This window comes from Borostomias antarcticus, assembly GCF_949987555.1.
Source record: "Borostomias antarcticus genome assembly, chromosome: 16".
Classification (NCBI taxonomy): Eukaryota; Metazoa; Chordata; class Actinopteri; order Stomiiformes; family Stomiidae; genus Borostomias; species Borostomias antarcticus.
In genome coordinates this window covers 12251816-12274534 of record NC_140249.1, presented here as the reverse complement: position 1 = coordinate 12274534, position 22719 = coordinate 12251816, and the positions used below count along the sequence as shown (strand labels likewise).

Genomic DNA, 22719 nt, shown 5'->3' with positions numbered 1-22719 from the left:
CTCCTGCCCTATGGGCCACGAGGATGGCCACTAGTTCTCAAGACTACTTATATTTCTCATCCAAGCTGTCCTCCACCAGGGGCACCCAGGAGCAGTGGGCAGCCAGCGTTCATGTCCAAGTGGTCAGTCCAAGTCCTGGTCAGAGACCGGACTGAAGAGCATCTGTTGCTCTGGTGTAATATTGGGGTTCTTTATGGGGGAAACCCTCTCCAACCTGGTGAGAAGAAGAAATGCTGGGAGATACCCCACCTGAGTACCTAACCACCCTGGGAGATACCCCACCTGAGTACCTGACCACCCTGGGAGATACCCCACCTGAGTACCTGACCACCCTGGGAGATACCCCACCTGAGTACCTGACAGCCCTGGGAGATACCCCACCTGGGTACCTGATAGCCCTGGGAGATACTCCACCTGAGTACCTGGGAGATACCCCACCTGAGTAACTGACCACCCTGGGAGATACCCCACCTGAGTACCTGACCACCCTTGGATATACCCCACCTGAGTACCTGGGAGATACACCACCTGAGTAACTGACCACCCTGGGAGATACCCCGCCTGAGTACCTGACCACCCTGGGAGATACCCCACCTGAGTACCTACCTACCCTGGGAGATACCCACCTGAGTACTTGACAACCCTGGGAGATACCCCCCACCTGAGTACCTGATCACCCTGGGAGATACCCCACCTGAGTACCTGACTACCCTGGGAGATACCCCACCTGAGTACCTGGCAGCCCTGGGAGATACTCCACCTGAGTACCTGGGAGATACCCCACCTGAGTACCTGACAGCCCTGGGAGATACCCCACCTGGGTACCTGACAGCCCTGGGAGATACCCCACCTGAGTAACTGACCACCCTGGGAGATACCACACCTGAGTACCTGACCACCCTGGGAGATATCCCACCTGAGTACCTGACTACCCTGGGAGATACCCCACCTGGGTACCTGACCACCCTGGGAGATACCCCACCTGAGTACCTGACTATCCTTGGAGATACCCCACCTGAGTACCTGACAGCCCTGGGAGATACCCCACCTGAGTACCTGACTGCCCTGGGAGATACCCCACCTAAGTACCTAACCACCCTGGGAGATACCCCACCTGGGTACCTGACAGCCCTGGGAGATACCCCACCTGGGTACCTGACCAACCTGGGAGATACCCCACCTGAGTACCTGACTATCCTTGGAGATACCCCACCTGAGTACCTGACAGCCCTGGGAGATACCCCACCTGAGTACCTGACTGCCCTGGGAGATACCCCATCTAAGTACCTAACCACCCTGGGAGATACCCCACCTGGGTACCTGACAGCCCTGGGAGATACCCCACCTGAGTACCTGGGAGATACCCCACCTGAGTAACTGACCACCCTGGGCGATACCCCACCTGAGTACCTGACCACCCTTGGAGATACCCCACCTGAGTACCTGACTACCCTGGGAGATACCCCACCTGAGTACCTGACCACCCTGGGAGATACCACACCTGAGTACCTGACTACCCTGGGAGATACCTAACTTGAGTACCTGACCACCCTGGGAGATACCCCACCTGAGTACCTCACAGCCCTGGGAGATACCCCACCTGAGTACCTGACTACCCTGGGAGATATCCCACCTGAGTACCTGACCACCCTGGGAGATACCCCACCTGAGTACCTGACCACCCTGAGAGATACCCCACCTGAGTACCTGACTGCCCTAGGAGATACCCCACCTAAGTACCTGACCACCCTGGGAGATACCCCACCTGAGTACCTGACTGCCCTAGGAGATACCCCACCTAAGTACCTGACCACCCTGGGAGATACCCCTACTGAGTACCTGACTATCCTTGGAGATACCCCACCTGAGTACCTGACTACCCTGGGAGATACCCCACCTGAGTACCTGACCACCCTGGGAGATACCCCACCTGAGTACCTGACCACCCTGGGCTCATCTCATTTAGAGGGCGTTCAGTCAGGAGACACATCAGTCCTGAAACAGGTCAGGATGTGTCCAGCGCGTTGACCTGGGAGGAGGAGGAGGAGGAAGAGGAGAACCCAGACCAGACAGGAACCCCAGAGAGACGCTTCCCCTCCTGAGGTTCCTGAGGTACCCCACCTTCTGTACTCAGGTGGGGTATCTCCCAGGGTGATCAGGTACTCAGGTGGGGGGTATCTCCCAGGGTTGTCAAGTAACCCTGTCAGGTCACCTGTGTACCTGACCACCCTGGGAGATATCCCACCTGAGTACCTGACTACCCTGGGAGATACCCCACCTGGGTACCTGACCACCCTGGGAGATACCCCACCTGAGTACCTGACTATCCTTGGAGATACCCCACCTGAGTACCTGACAGCCCTGGGAGATACCCCACCTGAGTACCTGACTGCCCTGGGAGATACCCCACCTAAGTACCTAACCACCCTGGGAGATACCCCACCTGGGTACCTGACAGCCCTGGGAGATACCCCACCTGGGTACCTGACCAACCTGGGAGATACCCCACCTGAGTACCTGACTATCCTTGGAGATACCCCACCTGAGTACCTGACTGCCCTGGGAGATACCCCATCTAAGTACCTAACCACCCTGGGAGATACCCCACCTGGGTACCTGACAGCCCTGGGAGATACCCCACCTGAGTACCTGGGAGATACCCAACCTGAGTAACTGACCACCCTGGGCGATACCCCACCTGAGTACCTGACCACCCTTGGAGATACCCCACCTGAGTACCTGACTACCCTGGGAGATAACCCACCTGAGTACCTGACCACCCTGGGAGATACCCCACCTGAGTACCTGACTACCCTGGGAGATACCTAACTTGAGTACCTGACCACCCTGGGAGATACCCCACCTGAGTACCTCACAGCCCTGGGAGATACCCCACCTGAGTACCTGACTACCCTGGGAGATATCCCACCTGAGTACCTGACCACCCTGGGAGATACCCCACCTGAGTACCTGACCACCCTGAGAGATACCCCACCTGAGTACCTGACTGCCCTAGGAGATACCCCACCTAAGTACCTGACCACCCTGGGAGATACCCCACCTGAGTACCTGACTATCCTTGGAGATACCCCACCTGAGTACCTGACTACCCTGGGAGATACCCCACCTGAGTACCTGACCACCCTGGGAGATACCCCACCTGAGTACCTGACCACCCTGGGCTCATCTCATTTAGAGGGCGTTCAGTCAGGAGACACATCAGTCCTGAAACAGGTCAGGATGTGTCCAGCGCGTTGACCTGGGAGGAGGAGGAGGAGGAAGAGGAAAACCCAGACCAGACAGGAACCCCAGAGAGACGCTTCCCCTCCTGAGGTTCCTGACTGTTCTGTGTTCCGAGCGCTCCATGAATTTGCATCATGACGAAGGTGTCAGGAAGCAACGCGTCGCTACTAATCAGGAGGTATGACATGGAGGCAGGAGAAGGACTGGGAGACTGTGTGCGTGTGTGTATGTGTGCATGTGTGTGTGCGTTTGTGTGTGTGTGCGTTTGTGTGCGTGTGTGTGCATGTGCGTGTGTGTGTTCCTGCCTTAGGCCCCATTTGGAGACAAATGTTGGACATGCTCCTTTCGGGACGGTTAGGTACGGCCATTGGACGAGCTACTGCTCTTTGTATCTCCTGTCCCTCCATGTCCCTGTCCTCAGAAGGATCTCCTGTCCCTCCATGTCCCTGTCCTCAGAAGGTTCTCAGGGGGGTTTCACCATAACTAGCGCTGGCTTCTGAACGCTCGGAATTGCAAATAAACATGTTTAAGTAAGGGATAATCAACGAGTAGGTGTGCGTTAAACAGTTTTAAAGCACGACGTGGAGGCAAAGAACCACCCGAACCACGCAACGCACACCTATGAGTTGATTATCCCGCTTATACCATGGCCTCACATGCCAAAGACCAATTAAATGCTACGCAGCGATAAGGCGGGGCCAGGCAATTTCCGACAAGTTTAGGAGCAATAAGCAAGAGAATAGGAAGACAACAAGAAAGTTGACATTCCAATGTTTATTTTGCATCGTAAAACATTTGTAAAACATTTTGATGCATTGTAAGCTCGATTTTGATAATTCAACAATCTGGTCAATGAGTTTGTGAATTACAGTCTAAAGATCCAGGACTGGGTTGCACCAGTTTGTCTTATCTTTTGACTAAACCCAAGCATTTAGTCACGCCTAAACACTGACTAAACTCTTAGTTGCTACTAGTTAGTCGCATATTAGTTGGTGTCTAATTTCGGTTGCACCACGGCAATTTAGGCATTGTCTTAACTAGTAACTACTAACTAGTTACAAAAAAATAGTCGTTGTATGACTGTGACGGCAGGATCCAAATAGCCAATCGGTAAGCAAGTAAAAATGTAAACAAGGAGGTTGATCGCCCTTACCCAGCCCTTACCAAGGAGCTTGGGCCGTGTCCGAATGTCCATATTACATACTATATAGTACATACTGCAACTCGCCTACTACAGTACATGCGATTTAGTACATACCTGTACTACTCCACGAAAACATGTTAAGTATGCGAGAAACATGTAGCATGCTTCACGAGTCATCCAGTGAAAGCGACGGGCTCCGGCTCGCATACGATTCATGTTAAACTTACAACAATATTGAGCTAGCCAGGCATTTGAGTTGGTCATCCAACATGGGCTCGATCCTCACCTTTCTGTATAATCCAAACTGTGAAATGGCTGTGATAATATTAATAGTCCACAAAATGTTCTTCCTTTGCCTCGTTTAGCACCAGCTGCAACACTCTCCTCCAAATTCATTATCTCCGTTAGCAAGGCTAACTTTGCACTCGGTAGCTTGTGCTTGGGTTGGTGCTTGTGCAGTGGAGGGGTTCTTTTGGGAGAGTTAGCCGTTGGATTGTTATGCTTAAATTATCCTAGCCAGCTAGTTCCCAAGATTGTTTGATAACCTTCTTTGATTCAGACATACCATAGGCTGCCTGGTACAGTCCACTGACCAGTTGCTGGTTAACTATGAGGCACTCCCCCCCCTCATCGCTAACCAGCAACTGAGCTAATTGTGGTTAGCTAGCTCGATCGTGAAATTACTCAAACTTATTAAATATGACACCAATAAGCACACCGGTGCCAATAGTTAGCTTAATCTTGATATAACTAAGACATCTGCTAAAAAAAAAAAAATGTCCACCAACAAATTTAGCTACAATGTTTCAGCCCACCTCCGTCCTAATAGCAGAGTTGAAGACGCTAGTATTAGCTACTTCCTCGCACTAGTCATCACTTACACCACCTCCCAGGGTGGTGTAAATATTTAGTTGTTACTAGGAACTAGTCGTGAGTGGTGCAACCCATTTAAATTTAGTAGTGACCAAATCTCGAGTTAGTCAACACTTAGGCTATGACTAGGCCTAGTCACCACTTAGTAACGACTGGTGCAACCGGCTCCAGTGTAGCAAGTTTGGTGTTAATTGATTGAAAAATGTGGGATGAGATGTTTATTCATTTTTACAGGTTTTGTTTGCTTTTCTTCATAATTGAACATTAACTTCAGCAGCTGTGTGCTCAGTCAGTGGCCAATCAATGAATTTACTCATTGTAATCCTCGGCGGGGGCTGGGTAGGGTTGCCAACAGCGACGTCTCCGATTGGTGGAGCTTGCGTTGGATTGTGGGTAGTGCAGTTTTCTCAGTATGAAGTGTTGGTTTCAGAGGACAGAATTAAACATATTTTTAAAAATTAAATTTTTGAGATAAAATCTACCCTTTCATGACAATTCTGCCCTAATTTTTCATGAACATAGGACATTTATTGAGCGAGAATATGTAGTAAATGTACAGTATTGATAATAGTAAAACATTTTGATGCATCATGCGCTCAGTTTTTGATATTTCAAAAATCTGTCTGGATCGTTTGGTGTGGGCTGTCTGATGATGCAGTGAATGCATTTTGGTTGCAATTGAAAAATAAATGTGGGAGGAGTTAGATTTAGATATGTTCTTTTCCATTGACCGTTTGAGGGTATAATTCAGAATACTGTAAAAATTTCATTTTTTAACATAAAATTCTGAAATAACTCACACTACATCTTGGATATGTTGCCAATGTTGTCACTTTTTATGAGGATGATCAGACATTGATTTAGCAAGAATTCGTAGGAACTGTATACAGAACTGTTAACAGTAAGACTTTTTGATGCGCTGTGGACTCAATTTTTCATATTTCAAAAATCTGTGAGGATCCTTTGATAATGAGAGTCTGAAGATGCAGGATATCAAATTTGGTGTCAATTGGTTTGATAGGTTTTACAGTTTCTGAAAAAATCTGAGTGATGGACTTCAAAATTCCTGCAAGGTCAGAGCGTATGAAAGTTTTGTCACACTTGGGACTACATTCACATGGTGGTTTTACAATAGTAGCACCTATGGCCGATTTATTATGATTTTTTAAAGTTTTAAACTTTAGACTGTTGCTGTAGCGCCACCTTCATGTTTATTGACCTACAATGCAGGTTGAGGACTTTGGGTTTGGGAGCTATGTGCAAAGTTTGGTGATTTTTTGTCCACGGGAAGTCAGACTTCAGGGGAAGATGGAGAATAATAATAATAACTAGAAAGTACATTTCCTGGAGAAAATGTGAGGTGGGCTAGCTGCTGCAGCTGTATGTAACAGCTACTGCTAGAACTACTACGGACCGGGCAATCTCCATGCACCCACCGGCAAAGACCGTGCGTCTCTAGCCCACTCATAATAAAAACTGTAGGCATAGCGACGAGTTAGAAAAAGGGTAAAAATGCAAAATTAGCAGCTCAAAAGGTAAAGTGTGGGCCCATACGTTTCAATGGAGAGCGCAGTTGCCGGACAAATCGTCATACAGCGAAAACTATAAGTCACACGGCTTAGATACTTACATTGTACGAATCAGCACAGTTATGGGAACGTTTCGATATATAATATGTGTATGAGCTGTTAAAACTGTAGGCATAGCGACAAGTTAGAAAAAGAGTAAAAATGCAAAATTAGCAGCTCAAAAGCTAGAGTGCGTTGCCATACGTTTCAATGAGGAGCGCAGTTGCCGAACAAATCGTCATACAGCGAAAACTATAAGTCACACTGCTTAGATACTTACATTGTACGAATCAGCAAAGTTGTGTGAACATTTTGATGTATAATATGTGTGTAAGCTTTCAAAACTGTAGGAGTGCCAGCAGTTTACAAAATGTGTGAATATTTTCAAAGCAACTGTTGCCACCACTCTAAAAACATAAAGTTTCTGAACATTCCAAAAGCAGTTCCAAGCAGTTTCAAGCTAGCCCACTTAATAATAATAAGAATAATATAGGCAAATACAATAGGGTTCCGGCAGCTACGCTGCCTGGCCCCTAATAAATATGTGCCATTTACTCGCATTTTCTACATTAAAATATGAAGAAATGTTATTTATGTGTTGCTCATTGCTGAGTTTCATTATAGCTAACTGCTAAATCACATTGCTATGGAATTACAAATTGAATATCATATTTCTTGGAGGAACAACGATTACATCCAATAGTTAACATGGACATGAGATGGAAAGTGTCCGTTACCTTTTCTTTCAGCAAGGTCTCTCAACCCTGGATACGACCTAGCAACCAAAGAATGAGACTAGCAACCCAAACTAGCTAATTCCATAGCCTATACCAAGGGGCCAGGAAGCGATTTACTTCCTGAAACATTGGCAGTGTCCGAAATGCATACTACCTGCTATATAGTAGGCGAGATGCAGCATGCTACATCAAAACTGTGCATACTGTATTTCACCTACTATATAGAAGGTACTATATAGCAGGCGAAATCGGCGAAAAAATGGGCGAAAATGTAGCATAGTCCAGAGCATACTGTTACGGAAGTCGAGATGTGATACGTCACTGGGCAGTGATAAAAATAAAAAAAGATGGTGGATCTACAAGTCACCGGGACCGCAGCGGGAACTTTCAAATGTAAGTATTGACTTAATTTGTCGATGACATTTTTTTTCTTTTTCTGACAGATATCTTAGTTATAACGACACAGAGCTACAAATGCAGTTTTGTGTATAAAGGTGGGGTAGAAATGACATTTCGAAAAAGAACGTCATGATAGCTAGCTGCTTGCATTGATCTCTGTGATGGACGTTACGTTAGCTAGCTAGCCCAGCTAACGTTAATAGGCTACTAACGTTACAGGTGTTCAGACGGCTCTTGCTCAAAACGTATTAATGTCATTGCTTAAATGTTAATATAGCTAGGATCAAGACAAACAGAGTAACATTTCCATGTAATATGACCATGATTGCTTAAAGTCCCAGTTAACCAAAATCAGAGATTTGCTTGAAAACACATTCTATGTGTTAGTGATGCATTGCTGATAACATGTAAAAATGGGATGAACCATGCGTAGTACTGAATTGTGAAGTTAGACCAGTTTTGTGTTTTTGACCAGTTTTGATTTCTGGATTTTCTGGGCGGGTTTAAAACGGTACCGGATGATGTAGAGCGGTGTTCTTAGCATATACCCCCGCCCTAACACTATATAAAGCTAGAACGGATTTGAATCTTCGGTTCTCCTGCTCAATCTTGAGTCTAGAATTAGCTAGTTTTAACCAACAGTCTAGAATTAGCTAGTTTTTCTTAGTCAGCAATGCCTATGCATAAAACTAAACGAAAATGCATCCTTCCTGGATGCCAGCAGGAATGGGATGATAAGGTCTCCTTCTTTCACTCCCGAGTAAAGCTGAAATGAGAAGCAAATGGTTAGCATTTTTGAAGAGCCATGGTGTTACAGAGGAGTCTGTCACCGCTAGCGCCCGCCTCTGCAGCAAACATTTCACTCCCGAAAGCTTCTGCAATTATAATATGAGGCTTTTGGGTTTCACGGACTCACGACTGGTCCTGGTGAATTCGGCGGAGCCAACCATCTCCCTCCCCGGCCTCCATTCTCCTCCTGTCGCATCAACCTTTGGTGCCGACACCGCTGCCTTGTGTGCTTATAGCTAATTAACGTTATAACGTTAGCTAGGTAACGTAAGCAATAGGAAAATACACTGCTACGTTAATCTACAAAACGTGTCTTGACATTTATTTGGTAATGTCAGCAATGATGAATTATATGTAATCTTAGGAGGAATTATAGCTAACATTAGCTATGTAGCTTGTTGCAGATGGGAGTGTGTATATAACCTTAGTCTAGCTAACATAGCTAGCAGCACCGACCAGGCGACCACCCACCAAATAACGTTACGGATGATATATTATGACTATAAGCGTTAACTATACAGAAACTGCCTGCCATATTTGTGGCACCTGATGTGCGTATGGGTTCACCGGTAATGGTTACAGTATATTTCTCCAGCGGGAGACCGGGAGGCGGGAGCGAGGGGGATGGTTAGGTTGACCAGCTGCAGCTGGAGAAAGACGCACCCTCTCCCAGTGAAGCGGTGCTCGGCGGCTACTGGCTGAACATTCCAGTTCTGTTGGATATGTTGCGGGAAAGTTGAAGCCGAGTGCTCGTTATTCTCACACATAACATTGCCAACGAGAGTGGATGAGTCTGTCCCGATTATCAACTCCGGTAGTGTACGCTTCTTCGCGCTATCAGCGCTGTTCAAGACAGTGACTAAAAGGTACATTTTAAACAACTTTTTCCATTGATCCCAAGGGACGACAGGATCGCCTGGGAGGGATAGGAATGGGTCCGGAGGTGGCAGGGAGAAAATAGGGACAGACTCATACATTCCTCGTTGCCTGTTTTTGTATTTTGCATCTAAGGGCAGTAACACAGGCGCGTTGGTATAGAGTAGCTACAGTTTTACCTGTGTTGTTTGTCAGGAGGTAGGTTAGGAGGAAGCATCTGTGCGTTTGACTCATTAGACAAGTGTAATTTCAACTCCTCTCTGTTTTCACAAAGCTGTGCCTTCCTACCACAAAAGAGACGGCGTGCCAGTGTGACAATATGCAGACCAGAGAACGGTTTGACAGGTTCTTCCCTCCACACCCCCTCCCCACGCAATTGGGTGTGGCTTCGGTGCCTTCAGCAGACACGCCCCCACAGTCTCAGACCAGAGAATGCTGCTGATTTTTAACCGATTTTGAAGCCTTATTTTATATACTTAGCGACATTTTTAATCACTCAGATTTGGCTGGGTGGTTAATGACATGTTTTCCTGTGGTGTGTGAAGCTCATAACAAAAATTTGAACTGGGTTAACCTGGACTTTAAGAAATGTATAAGAAATATCGAAATTGTGATGAGTTGTTAAATGGCTAACCTAAGCCACCGAGCCTAACGTTACTTGAATTTGTTTAAACAATTGTCTGTTCATTCCGTGATTTAAACGAGTTCAACTGTTCATATATCATATACATGGCTACATGCGCACAGCGCGCAATCGTTGCTCCAGCACGCTGTGCGCATGCGTGCTGGAGCAAGTGAGGAAGCTTTTTTGTGTCTAAAGAACTTTCTAAAGATCATATTACAGAGGCATGTGAAAAACCACAACAGGCCTACGCTCTATGTAAGCACAACTAGCGATTCATAAAGACAGATTGATGAAAACAACCGTTTCGCGGCAGAAAATAGATTTTTAGAAACTGCATTCTCAGTGCCCCGACCACCAGTATGGATATACTGGCTCGCGCTGGATTTTAAATTTCTTCTACATGCCTCCGAACTAGACCAAAGTGATCTCGGTGAGTCAAACGTCTTATAATATGTCGTAAATAAGGTCCAGGTTGTCAAAAACGAGCATTGTCCTTTAATACATCAAGAAGTAACCTTTACATGTATAATGGAAGAAACCATACCATGTACCATAAACATTTCTTGGATATTTTTATTACACAATGGTCTTCAAATATACTTTTGACTTGTTTATATTTGGTCAGATCATTAGCTTTCCTGTAATGACTACTATACTATACTAGTGCCTACTATATAGCAAGTAGCAGGTAGTATGGCCGTGTCCGAAATGCATACTACCTGCTACTTGCTATATAGTAGGCACTATATAGTAGGCATACTACATACTATATAGTACCTACTGTTCCACAAAACGCGTGTAGTATGCGAGAAAATACAGCATGCTACTCGAGTCATCCAGCGGAAGTGACGGGGTACGATACTGTTTACTCCCGCGAAGCTGGAGTCGTGTTAACGCTGCAAGGAGAAGAGCCGTCATGAGATCTTCTCGACATGCTTGTAGTTGAGGTAAATATTGAACGTTAGCTTGCTAGCTACGCTAGTTAGCTAGGTTAGTTGATAGCCCCGCATGTGCTGGCTTGGGGCTAGCTATACTGTTACATTTGTACCAGGGATGTTATATTAAATAGATTCTGAGAGGCAGGTAAGCAAAACAATAAAACTCAACTCATTTTAAAGAGGTGGGTAAACTGAGTTTACCTGGGTTTACTCATCACTACACGCCTGCTTTGTAATGTTACATTTTAGCTCTACAGATAATGACATCTATCTATTATCATATTGTAAAGACAAGTACACCACACCACAACCTTGGTGATGGTCAGGGAGGATGGGGCAAGACCATGGAGGTGCTAATAATAGCAATAACAATAATAATTCATTGCATTTAGAGCTTTTCTCAGTACTCACCCTTTACAATGGTCTTGTCATTCACACACAGGTGCTAGTCTTTGGAGGTAACATTACATCAGTCATTTAGCAGACACTTTTGTCCAGCATTACCTTAGTCATTTATTTAGCAGACACTTTTGTGTGTCTGCTAAGCGACTTACAGTAGGCCTAATTGCATTTAACCATTTAAAGGTTGAAGACCTTGATGGTGGCCATGGTCCTGCTGCTGCAGATCATCCCAACCCTGGAGATGGCCTCAGAAAGTCTCGCAACGGCAGCACCAGCACAAGCTGCCTGGATCCCAGCTCTTGGTGAGCACGACCTACCCCCATCCTGCCATAAGTAGTCAGTCTATCAGTTCATGAGTGTGCTTTGCCTTGTTCCTTATAGACAGCCTTGAGGCTTTAAACACTGATCAGTTGGTTATAGGCAGCCTTGAGGCATTTGTTTAAATGTATTTGTATTTAAATGTATGTGTAACACTATACATAGTAATCAGTTCTTAAATTTTTTTGGGGGGAGACAACAGATCAGCGTTCTCCTGTCAGTACCTTTTGCAAGGAAAGCTAATGATCTGACCAAATATAAACAAGTCAAAAGTATATTTGAAGACCATTGTGTAATAAAAATATCCAAGAAATGTTTATGGTTGTGTTTCTTCCATTATACATGTAAAGGTTACTTCTTGATGTATTAACAGAGAAGCAAATGGTTAGCATTTTTGAAGAGCCATGGTGTTACAGAGGAGTCTGTCACCGCTAGCGCCCGCCTCTGCAGCAAACATTTCACTCCCGAAAGCTTCTGCAATTATAATATGAGGCTTTTGGGTTTCACGGACTCACGACTGGTCCTGGTGAATTCGGCGGAGCCAACCATCTCCCTCCCCGGCCTCCATTCTCCTCCTGTCGCATCAACCTTTGGTGCCGACACCGCTGCCTTGTGTGCTTATAGCTAATTAACGTTATAACGTTAGCTAGGTAACGTAAGCAATAGGAAAATACACTGCTACGTTAATCTACAAAACGTGTCTTGACATTTATTTGGTAATGTCAGCAATGATGAATTATATGTAATCTTAGGAGGAATTATAGCTAACATTAGCTATGTAGCTTGTTGCAGATGGGAGTGTGTATATAACCTTAGTCTAGCTAACATAGCTAGCAGCACCGACCAGGCGACCACCCACCAAATAACGTTACGGATGATATATTATGACTATAAGCGTTAACTATACAGAAACTGCCTGCCATATTTGTGGCACCTGATGTGCGTATGGGTTCACCGGTAATGGTTACAGTATATTTCTCCAGCGGGAGACCGGGAGGCGGGAGCGAGGGGGATGGTTAGGTTGACCAGCTGCAGCTGGAGAAAGACGCACCCTCTCCCAGTGAAGCGGTGCTCGGCGGCTACTGGCTGAACATTCCAGTACATGTAAAGGTTACTTCTTGATGTATTAACAAGTGTAATATCTACACATCAGACACATTGTCTTGATATGTCTACATGTCATGTACAGTAACTTGGAAGGTCTTAACACAACACGCAGAGCGCTTTGGACGTGTAACTCCCTTATCAAGTAGTTGTTAGTCAGACACATTAAACAGTGATGCTTTCATAACCGTCTCTGAATAATTCCAATGAAGCATTGTGAACCAACATGTGTGTTCTGTCTTTTATGCCTAATTGCAAACTACAATGTCCATTAGGAATGTTCTTTTACTCTAATGACTGGTTTTAGGTATAGTGACATTTGTTCTTTGACTGGGAATACATTACAAGGAATGACACACAAACACCAATTTAATTCAAGAAAATACATTTAATAAAAAATAACAAAAACAATAATGGAACAAGATAAAAGTTTTTTTTTACTGAGGCTTCTAGAAGCAACATCAGCCGGTCCTCCCTCTCCTTAAACAACCCCCTTTCCTCCCTCCACTCAGCCTTCATCTCTGCCTCTTCTCCCCCCATTCAACATCAGCCAGTCCTCCCTCTGGAGGACGGCCAACTCTTCCCTGTTTACGGGGAAGAGAAACACCACGCTGAAAGGCTTGGAGTAAGTTAACTAACGTATGCATTGTTGTTCAGAAGCAATCCAGCGGTCTGTTAAATTTGGATATTGATTTATGTAGGACCTACATCTTAGAAGCTGGGCTGCAGGGGAAGACGGAGGCAGCCTGGATAAAGCATACAGAGAACCTTGTAGCCATGTACAAGGTGATTTTGATCTACAGGCTACATGATAGCAAATATATTGATAGGGACTCACAGTTTGTATGACACTAGAAAACTGTTATCTAACCTCATAGGACCTAAAGAGCCCCAGAACTGGGGTCAGCACAGAGGGAGGGGAGGCCACAGCCGCTTCGTGGAAGTGGTACGGGGTCTTGGAAGAGGCGATGGGGGCCACCCATGCAGTTACACCTTAAACAGGGAGGAGTTGGCCGTCCTCCAGAGGATCATCGTCCCTGGTGTGGTCGTTGGTCCCTGTAATACATCCAGAAGTATTATGGGACAATGAATACTAATATATTAATATATGATATATGAACAGTTGAACTCGTTTAAATCACGGAATGAACAGACAATTGTTTAAACAACTTAGGCTCAGTGGCTTAGGTTAGCCATTTAACAACTCATTACAATTTCGACATTTCTTATACATTTCTTAAGCAATCATGGTCATATTACAATGAAATGTTACTCTGTTTGTCTTGATTCTAGCTATAATAACATTTAAGCTATGACATTAATACGTTTTGAGCAAGAGCCGTCTGAACACCTGTAACGTTAGTAGCCTATTAACGTTAGCTGGGCTAGCTAGCTAACGTAACGTCCACCACAGAGATCAATGCAAGCAGCTAGCTATCATGACGTTCTTTTTCGAAATGTCATTTCTACCCCACTTATATACACAAAACTGCATTTGTAGCTCTGTGTCGTTATAACTAAGATATCTGTCAGAAAAAATAATTTTCTCATCGACAAATTAAGTCAACACTTACATTTGAAAGTTCCCGCTGCGGTCCCGGTGACTTGTAGATCCACCATCTTTTTTTATTTTTTATCACTGCCCAGTGACGTATCACGTCTCGACTTCCGGAACAGTATGCTCTGGACTATGCTACATTTTCGCCCATTTTTTCGCAGATTTCGCCTGCTATATAGTACCTACTATGTAGTAGGCTAAATACAGTATGCACAGTTTTGATGTAGCATGCTGCATCTCGCCTACTATATAGCAGGTAGTATGCATTTCGGACACGGCCTATGCATTTCGGACACGGCCATTTTGATCAGCGCCATCTTGCCGAATCGACCCCTTTTGACATGCGCAGTTGTGCTTTTCTCAGACCCCGCCGCGTTCAGGAACAGTTTGCACGTTCCTGTGGATTTCCAATGCGCATTCACAGCTCTCCCCCGCTCTGTTACTGTGTCTGAATTAGCATTAAGAACTAGCTTGCGTAAAATACTGATTCTGTCAAATATATCGTTTAGAAAAATTATTTCTTTATCCAGGCATCTTAGTTTTACCAGTTTCATTATAGCGGAGCAGGTTATATTTGCTCGTATGTGGTATTTTTTCTGTTCACAACTTCGCGATCGTACAGCGAAAATAGCACCACAAACTCCCCTATTCCACGTTCCTGTACCGCAAAAGGAGCGCTCTGTTCCGGCCGCTCCTCTGCGATGGCTACGGTTTCTGGAGCTCTGTAGCCTGGCTGTACGATCGTGAACTTGTGAACAAAATAAATACCACATACGAGCAAATATAACCTGCTCCGCTATAATGAAACTGGTAAAACTAAGATGCCTGCATAAAGAAATACTTTTTTGAAACTATATATTTGACAGAATCGTGATTTGATGGCATATTCTTAACAATGCTAATGCAGGGACATGCAATACAGCGGGGAGAGCGGTGAACGCGCATTAAACATCAACATGAATGTGTAAACTTTGTGGACGCTGCCGGGTCTACAAATCCCTCCAAGTGTGTATCTCTATAGGCCCGGAGATTTCGAGGGGGCGGGTCAACTGTCAATCAATTTCTACTTTGGCCAATCAGAGACTAACTATCGTCTTGTCAATCAAAAACTAATTTAGCCTGAAACGGTTGTCAATCACTTTTCAATTTGGCGAATCGCCTTTCTCTTAGGAGAAGGGGCGTGGTGGAAATTACACTAGCTAGTTAGCTAGCTGTCTACATTGACTTCGTTTGCTAGTTAGCTTGCTAGTTACGTAGGCCTAATGCAATTTGTTATGGAGTTAGATTGACTGGATTACATGACTGTGTGTGAGAGAGAGATTATATTTTTAATGCAAATCATGTAGCTCTAAAGACGTTATCCATCAACCTCCCTGATAAAAGCCTTACCAAGACTCCCCTTGGTATTCTCTTAGTAGGCCTATGCTTGTGGGTAGAGGCTAGCAATGGTCTACACTAGCCCAGGGGCAGGGGAGCATCACTACTGATCCATAGCCAGGTCTGGGATGCCCTCAGTGGAGGTCCCAGGTCAGTCTTCCAGTCATTCAGCCAGCCTGTCAGTAGATGTGCTCTACTTGTATTGATTTGTTCATACACTAGTATTCCAGCACGGGTTATGTTCTTGAATGCTTCTGGTGACTAGCAGTTCTCTTAGCAACCTAATTTAATCCCTATCACTGTTTTCAGATCTACATAGGGGAAACATGGTGGAGAGAGGAGAGGGGAGGAAAATCAACAGTACCACACACACACACTTGCATAACCAACCAAGCAAGTTCTACCTTCCTATACCACAAATATAAGTTTGAGAACCTAGGATACATACAGCCCACCTAAGGGGGTTCTAATGTACTGACCTCCCGGCACAGGCCTGACCCTGCTGGCAAGCTGTCTTGGTCCTAGCCAAGGAACAAGCGTTTCAGCTTCCGCTCACCTGTATGCAGCTTATACCATGCTGACTGGCCTGGACTAGTCACCACATCCACAGTCTAGCCAAGTTAGAGATACCCTTGTGCATTTTACAAAACAAGTGTCATACAATTAAGGTCATAATTTGTGCAGCATGTGTGCTGTAAGTGTAAAGACAAGATACAGATCATTTTCTCCAGGTTTTATTGAATAGCTTGTAGACCACACTGAAACAGTGGGCTGACAGTTCAGTTGTACAAGGCGGACCTGGGAGACCATTCAAGACACCTTGTTTGGGTCGAGGCTCTGCTTAGTCTGCTGGCCCAGGTGAACTATCAAACTGGATGTACTGACGCTGAGAATGGAGACACACACACACGACTGGCCGACACTTCCTGCACTCTAAGAGGTTAGGGTTAGGGCTAGACTGAATGTAGGTTGGCATTACATAATACATATTTATTTTTAAATGGATGGAAAGATGCTGCCCATGCCTAGATCTTTATGTCTATTCAGCATGTCTGTTCTCACCCACTGAGGTCCCATCACCAAACGTGAAGCCTCGGATACAATAATAAAACAGGGGCAGACAATGAAAGATAGAGACAGACAGACAGACAGATATGTAGACAGGTTAAAAATTAGAACTGTTAGTGTTGTGATCAGACGGTACAACCAAAATGTCACCTCAGTGTAGTGATGCAGACAGAGTTATGAACACCTGTTCCTTGATTAGAAGGAGGTTATCATCTGCCCTCTGAAACATTCAGGACCAGAGCCGTACGCAGGATTTTTGTAATACCGAGGTCATTTAGTTGTGGTGCTTCAATCTGGTGCACTTTGAGAGCAAAATTAATTGGCTAGATCCATAAAGAACACACATCATATTGGATTAATATCATCTTTAACAGAGCAGTGGAGGTCATCCAGAGAGGACACAACTTAAGTGAATGTTGATGAGAACACACCATCTATTAGAAACATGAGACTAGCTCCTCCTGTCATCTCTCTCCCAGCCTGGCCTCCCCCACTCTCTTGTCCATGTTGGCCTCCTCCTGTCACCTCTCTTCCACTGTGGTGTCCATGTTGGTCTCCTCCTGTCACCTCTCCCCCACTCTCTTGTCCATGTTGGCCTCCTCCTGTCACCTCTCTTCCACTGTGGTGTTCATGTTGGTCTCCTCCTGTCACCTCTCTTCCACTGTGGTGTCCATGTTGGTCTCCTCCTGTCACCTCTCCTCCACTGTGGTGTCCATGTTGGTCTCCTCCCGTCACCTCTCCTCCACTGTGGTGTCCATTTTCATCTCCTGTCCACAAATTAACAAAACATAAACATAAGCTATAAACACACACCCCCCCACCCACACACCCACCCATCCATCCATCCATCCATCCACATTATTTTTTTTAACTTGCCAGGATCTAACTTAATGTAGTGTCTCTTTGGCTAACATCAGGTATCTCACCTCTCATCTCTATGTCCTCTCCTCCTGTCCCCTCTCTTCCACTCTCTTGTACCTCTTGGTTTCCTGTCAACAAATAATATATTTTTAATAGAACATAATCATGCATACTGTGTATATTTATACACACCTACATACCTGTCTATTTGTTTATCTATATACAGACATACAATTTATCCCGTCAATGTGCTTTTTCCCATCATGTTAAGTAAAGAGTAGTCAGTGTACCACCATCATCACCTCTTTCTTTTTTATCTTGTCCTCAACAGTTCGCTTTCCAAAGCGAATCTTTTCATCTTCTCCCTCTCTTTCTCCCTCTCTCTCTGTCAGTGAAGAAAGCAAACACGGTCAACTGTTATGTGAATAATGGCCTCTGCTATAGTTGCAATGGAAAAGAGGGGACTTCATTTCAACCATTTACACGTCATTGACGATTTATCAGTCACAGACATGCAATGGCAGCTGTTGACTTGTGTGATTTGCACTGTTCCTCATAATGCATCACACCTGATTAATCCCTTCCATCCAATGGTATAGGACAGGAAATAAGGATGCCTGTAGAATTTCAGGAAGTAGTGGAGCTTGTGCAAAGCAAAGAGCCTACTGCTTGGCAACACCAAACGCCCAGTGTATGAGAAAATAAATATGATAGATTTCTTTGTAGCACTTCTCCGTTTGTGCATGTGCGCAGGTACACCGCTTTGCTAATGTTAACGTGGGTCAAGAATAGCCTACAATTAGCTAGACACGTTGTGACGGCTAGGATAATGGGTGTATACACTAACTTAGCTATTTAGCTAACGTTAGGCATCTCAGCATCTTCGTCTACATTCTTAAATATGAGCTTTTAGACGCTGTCAATGTTCAAACAAATTGAAAATACGTTAAAATAACTACGTATTGTTATGCACTTGTGTCAATTTCCCTTACCTCGAAAGACGTCAAAACTTGTTCGCTTAATCGTCCTCCTCTGCAGCTGACACAAATAAGCTTTGCGTCTCATACCCCTTCTCTTAAGAGAAAGCCGATTCGCCAAATAAAAAGTGATTGACATCCGTTTCAGGCGAAATTAGTTTTTGATTGACAAGACGATTGTCAGCCTCTGATTGGCCAAAGTAAAAATTGATTGACAGTTGACCCGCCCCCTCGTAGTCTCCGGGCCTGCAGAGATACCAAGCCCCCAGGATTCGAAGGCCCTTTTCGATTCCAGCTCCTCTTCCCTCGCCCTATGCACTCCCCCTCGGTTTGCGCGTTCACGCGGAGGCCGCGCCATATTAAGTGCCATCCGAAACCAATTCGCGCCGAGTGGAAGTGGCTTATAACATCCTCGGTAGCGAGTCTGCACCGATGCAGGCTCGATTCACATGTGCAGCTGTTTTTATTGTCCGAAATGGCAAATGCGCCGTACAAATGTAAGTTCCTCACAAATTATAGGACATTTGCATTGTATTTCGCATCAAATTCCGTTCTCCAGTTCAGAAAACGCTAGATTATGTTCATTAATTGTAATGTAAAGTGGTGGCTGGTGGATATTTACCAGGACTGTTGTTCAGACTCAACAGCTGATCAAACTGAGAATGGAAAATGAAAAGTTGTCCACAAAAAAACGAAACAGCACTAAAGAAGCTTGGGAGTACGTTTTTTCACAGGTTTAGTCCATGAATGGCCTGCCACTCACCACAAAACACATCTTTTTACACGTAATGTAGACACTCAACCAACAAGCAACATTTCAGTGAGATATAGGACAAGTGATTTGTCTTTAGATAAATGCATCTTCTTCCAAACATTAAGCAAAGTTTCACTTGTTCCATTGGCAGATTTCACTCATTAGGCCTACAACCAAAAACACCTTAATGTTTAAGATTCTTTGAAAGAAGATTCATTGTGTGATTGTATCCCATTACTAGGACTTGATAAATGATGTGTAGGACTACTACTTGGTAAGATGTGGAGTGATTGGAGGAGTCACACAGCACTCATTCTGACCAAAACATTTTAACCATCTTCCCGGACCAGGGAAAACCTGCTTTGTTTTAATGCAAATAAAAACAAAAATACAAACAAAGAATACACTATTAGCCTACAAATAATCGTGCTGAAGCAGCAGCGGTGGAAAAATGACAATTATTTTATTGACAATAGTCTTAATAATAATAGTAATGAATTAGGGTAACGGTGAAATGAATAGGTAAGAGTTCTTAAAATGATGTATAAATATAATTGAATGCCTTGGCCATATTGTAATTTGGATATTTCCACTTAGGACCTAGGTAGCTATCTGATATAGGCAACCCTCATAAGCTGTAACAAGGAAGATACGAACGATGCCTCTGCCGCTGCAAAGTGCTGTTGACGCGAAACCATGGTAACCGTTGTGGTTTGTGTTTCCTGTTTCCGCTGGAGTGAGGGGAGTGCGTCCCTAAGGTTTTTATACCCTACACCCTAATCAAGGGAACTACATTCAGCTGTGAGGGGACTACAAAACGGAGTGCACTCGGTGACTGAGTGCGAGTGGGGAGGGACTGGATTCAGAAAGGGCCGAAATCTAAAGTGAAGGCCTATTGAACCGCGCCATCTTGGCTAGATTTGTAGTAATTTTGGCTATTTCCGGTGACTTTTGTACTTGCGCAGTTGAGCTTTTCTTTCCGATGCTCGTCCACGAAAAAGTTCACTTTTATGTGAAATGTAGACGCACGTTCGCGGCTCTCTCGGCTCTCCCCGCTTTGATTTAGCAATGAAAACCGGCTTGCATATTAACCTGTTTTTGTCAAATATATCCATTGGAGAAATTATTTTTTCATCCAGGCATCTTAGTTTTAACAGGTTAAATATAACTGAACATGTTTTGTTTGCTAGTAGATGGTATTCATTCCGTTCGCGATAACGTTATTGCAGCCAGGCTAAATTCCTCCAGGGAGCCAGTGACCGGTGAGTTGAAGAGCTTCACTCTCCGCCAGCAGGAGCTTTGGCCGCTGCTACCGCATCTCGGATAACCCGCTGAGTTCGTGGCTGCTATTTCACATTCGCCCTTGATCAATCCCAATACCGATCCATGGTAATAATGAATCAATCGTTCAGATTAGATCGGCAGTGCTGCATGCATGTTACAACATCATTGTTAGCTTTATTAACATAACCATAGCCTACATTTATCTCTCTAACGTTAGGCTATCCATCTTACACCAGTCGGCCATTCGATAGCTAGAAGCGGTCAACGCCAACGTTGACTGAAAACACCCAAACTCAGTGTATCATTTCATCTTTATGCCTACACATCAACTCCTTTCCATTGTATGTGAATAAATTCCTGTTATTCTAAAAATATACCATTTCTGTCCATTCCTGGAAAAGGCTAATAATTGCTGTCAAATAATCACTCCAGTTTATCACTGTATTTTATTGATGAAAACAACCGTTTCGCGGCAGAAAATAGATTTTTAGAAGCTGCATTCTCGTTGCCCCGACCACCGCCATTACATGGATATACTGGCTCGCGCTGGATTTTAAATTTCTTCTACCGGCCTCCGAACTACACCAAAGTGATCTCGGTGAGTCAAACGTCTTATAATATGTCGTAAATAAGGTCCAGGTTGTCAAAAACGAGCATTGTCCTTTAATACATACAACAAACTGATCAGGCTAATCATTTTTTTAATGAAAATGACCACAAGACAACCTCCTGTGCATAGTTGAAATGGTAGTGGGATACGGTAATAAACTGGAGTGATAATTTGACAGCAATTATTAGCCTTTTCCAGGAATGGACAGAAATGGGATATTTTTAGAATAACAGGAATTTATTCACATACAATGGAAAGGAGTTGATGTGTAGGCATAAAGATGAAACGATACACTGAGTTTGGGTGTTTTCAGTCAACGTTGGCGTTGACCGCTTCTAGCTATCGAATGGCCGACTGGTGTAAGATGGATAGCCTAACGTTAGAGAGATAAATGTAGGCTATGGTTATGTTAATAAAGCTAACAATGATGTTGTAACATGCATGCAGCACTGCCGATCTGATCTGAACGATTGATTCATTATTACCATGGATCGGTATTGGGATTGATCAAGGGCGAATGTGAAATAGCAGCCACGAACTCAGCGGGTTATCCGAGATGCGGTAGCAGCGGCCAAAGCTCCTGCTGGCGGGGAGTGAAGCTCTTCAACTCGCCTGTCACTGGCTCCCTGGAGGAATTTAGCCTGGCTGCAATAACGTTATCGCGAACGGAATGAATACCATCTACTAGCAAACAAAACATGTTCAGTTATATTTAACCTGTTAAAACTAAGATGCCTGGATGAAAAAATAATTTCTCCAATGGATATATTTGACAAAAACAGGTTAATATGCAAGCCGGTTTTCATTGCTAAATCAAAGCGGGGAGAGCCGAGAGAGCCGGGAACGTGCGTCTACATTTCACATAAAAGTGAACTTTTTCGTGGACGCGCGTCGGACAGAAAAGCTCCACTGCGGAAGTACAAAAGTCACTGGAAGGCCAGAAAAGCACAACTGCGCAAGTACAAAAGTCACCGGAAATAGTCAAATGACTACAAATTTGCCAAGATGGCGCGGTTCAATAGGGCTTCATTGTTGATAGCGGTCAGTGAATGGAGTGGCTGTATCCAGTTCTATTAATACATCCATGAGAGATACCCTTCTCACAAATCAGGTGGTTAAAAAGCACAACTGCGCATGCCTATAGCGTACAGTGTTGGCGGCAGCGGCGGTAAAAACATAGGCTATTACAACCCGCAACCACGAGGGGCAGTAAA

General features: G+C 44.6%; 1 protein-coding gene across 1 annotated transcript in view; it reads left to right on the top strand.

Moving 5' to 3' along the window:
* furinb (furin (paired basic amino acid cleaving enzyme) b) overlaps positions 1-22719 on the top strand; it is a gene marked incomplete at its 3' end in the record, with an annotated part of 304944 nt that overhangs the window by 265141 nt on the left and 17084 nt on the right. The window lies entirely within an intron of this gene.